This window comes from Babylonia areolata, chromosome 19 (genome assembly GCF_041734735.1).
Source record: "Babylonia areolata isolate BAREFJ2019XMU chromosome 19, ASM4173473v1, whole genome shotgun sequence".
In the NCBI taxonomy this organism is placed as follows: Eukaryota; Metazoa; Mollusca; class Gastropoda; order Neogastropoda; family Buccinidae; genus Babylonia; species Babylonia areolata.
The window spans coordinates 9,765,248-9,767,747 of record NC_134894.1 but is presented as its reverse complement, the minus strand read 5'-3'; the positions used below and the strand labels follow the sequence as shown (position 1 = coordinate 9,767,747).

The following is a 2,500-nucleotide window of genomic DNA, read 5'->3' as shown; positions in this document are numbered from 1 at the left end:
CAACATCTACTAATGGTAATATTGTTTCATTCATGCACAAAACATTGCCAGTTAAGTAGGTGCAATAATTTAGGATGCTAAAATAAGACCTTACCATCATGGTTTATAGTATGGCATTAATTTTTTGTCTGTTCTTTTACTGTGCACATTGCATGTTTATGGTTGTGAATGCTGTATATGAGGCTTACACTGGTATGTCTCTTATACGTTGATATCGAATGATTGTGAGACTGTGATTGCATTTGTATGACTGTGGTTATTGTGCGTGAGGTTCGTATCAGCATAGTAGACTATTTCAACACGAAATGTTTTGTTTGTTTGTTTTGCTGTTGTTGTTGTTGTTGTTGTTGTTTGTATGTATGTTTGTTTGCCTTTAAAATGTATTCATTTTGATTGTCTGTGGTTCTCGTGTATTGTTTGCGTAGCATATACCACATGTCAATTTCTCTTGTTGAGATAATAAAGTGTTCTGTATTCTTTGTAGCGCTTTCTTTTGGTTTAAACAAATTGTTTTCGTTCAGTGGCAATGTGTGATAGTCGTGTCCGACTAAGACCATCAGAACAAACGAGCAGGTTACCGCTGGGCTAGAATTTGATTGAAGACGGAGAGTGTTTTGCCCAAGTTACATCCCTAACTTTCTCAACTTTCTCGACCAAGAGTGAGTTAGGACAGTGGTTCCCAGTGGCCACCTAACCCCAAAGGCTTCAGGACTAAGAGCCAGCGCAGCCTTGCCCCCCTAGTCTGAGTCACAGTCCTTCACAAAAGAGTCTGTAAATGAACTGGCATTGGAGTAACCATTGATCATACAGCTCTCGCTTTGCTAATGGCCCAGTTGTAAGTTCATGTCAACCTCTGACATACGTAAAGGGATATTACAATGCAACAATAAGCATTTAAACAATGTGCACAATAACCAGAAGCTTGCAAAACGTACTGTTGAAATAGCATATGCATAGAACTGGCTGCGACAACGAAACATTGATAACAGCGCATACTTTTCACTCCCTCCTCACCACCACCTCGTGCATGCATGCATGCGTGTGTGTGTGTGTGTGTGTGTGTGTGTGTGTGTGTGTGTGTGTATGTGTGTATGTGTGTGTGCGTGTGTGTGTGTGTGTGTGTGTGTGTGTGTGTGTGTGTGCTGATATTCATACCCTATGATTGAAACATTATAATCTTTGTGGGGAAAACAAGCTTCTGTCGGTCAAGCTGATGCATTGATATCTCATTATAGATTTGTAGTGGCCTGCATTCCTGCGTTTGTTGTTGTTGTTCTTTTCTTTTCTTTTTTGTTTTATCTGTTCTTTGTTTTTCCTCCAAAGACATATTCGGGATCAATTTTCATTCATGAAGGCAAACTTGCAAATGATGCTAGTTACCCGAAAATGCTCCAAAAATTAATGTCAAGAGGGCAGGGAAATTGTGTTTATCAAATTGACCGGAATGCTGTATTTTTATAAAGAAAAAAAAAAAAATAAAGAAAAAGTGCAGGGGACATAAGGAAGTCTTTCCCCCAATCTCTGTGCTTCTTGAAAATCACGTGACCTTCATCTTTGACGGCAAGAAAGCGCTTTGACGGGGAGGAGGGGTGGTGGGAAGGAAGGTGGGTGGGTTAAGTAGGGATATTTCCTGAAAATATACGCGTGAGTTAGAAGAAGGCGGGGGGAAAGGAGAAGGGAAGGAGGGAGGGAGGGAGGGAGAGGAGGGAAAGAGGAGGTGGGGGAAGGGGAGAAAGAAAACCATGCCTGGCAAGGCTCACGCTGTCAAGATCTGTGCACGAAGGAATAATACACATCTCGCGTGGCTGAAAAGATTTCCATTTGCACCCCTCCCTGTCTCTCCCCAGCCACCCCTGCACCCCCCGCACCCGCACCCCCACCCAGCTTCCTGTTCCTGCAGGCAAGGTAAGGGGTGGAGAGAGGCGGGGGTTTGGGGGTGGGGTTGGGGGGGGTTGGGGGGGGGGGAAGGGGGAGAAAATCCGCCATGAACACCTTCCATCATGTCGAGAAAAGGGGAGAAAAATGGGATTGAGCGAAAGGCGGGAGGGAGGAGAAGGGACTGACAATAACGAGGAGAACATCTTCTTCAGGGTTCGCTTTTCTCTAGTCATTTTCCCACACACGCACACTCTCATGTTCAAGCAAGAACTAAAAAAATGAAAATTAAAAAATAAAAAAGGGAGGGGAGGGGGGGGGGGGGGGGGGGGGGGGGGGAAGAAAAAGAAAACTTATTATGATAATTTTAGGGGAAAACCAGCAGTTAAGCATAACGGAATAAAACGATTCAGAGCTCAAGGACCATTTTTCTCCAAATTTGGTTCCTCGATATCAAACCAGTGACGTGCAGTGCATTTTTTTTCCACTCACATGAAGATTGCGAGGAATCGCAGGAATGTGGACTGACCCTAACACACGTGTCTGTGGGGTGCTGACGTGAAATATTGTCAGGCTGTGAAGCTTTCTAAGAGTCCTTTATTTCATAACTGTGCCGTGTCAGTCA

General features: G+C 43.9%; 1 protein-coding gene across 3 annotated transcripts in view; it reads left to right on the top strand.

Moving 5' to 3' along the window:
• LOC143294059 (guanine nucleotide-binding protein G(o) subunit alpha-like) overlaps positions 1-2,500 on the top strand; it is a 184,960-nt gene that overhangs the window by 162,239 nt on the left and 20,221 nt on the right. The gene's annotated exons all lie outside the window — the stretch shown is intronic.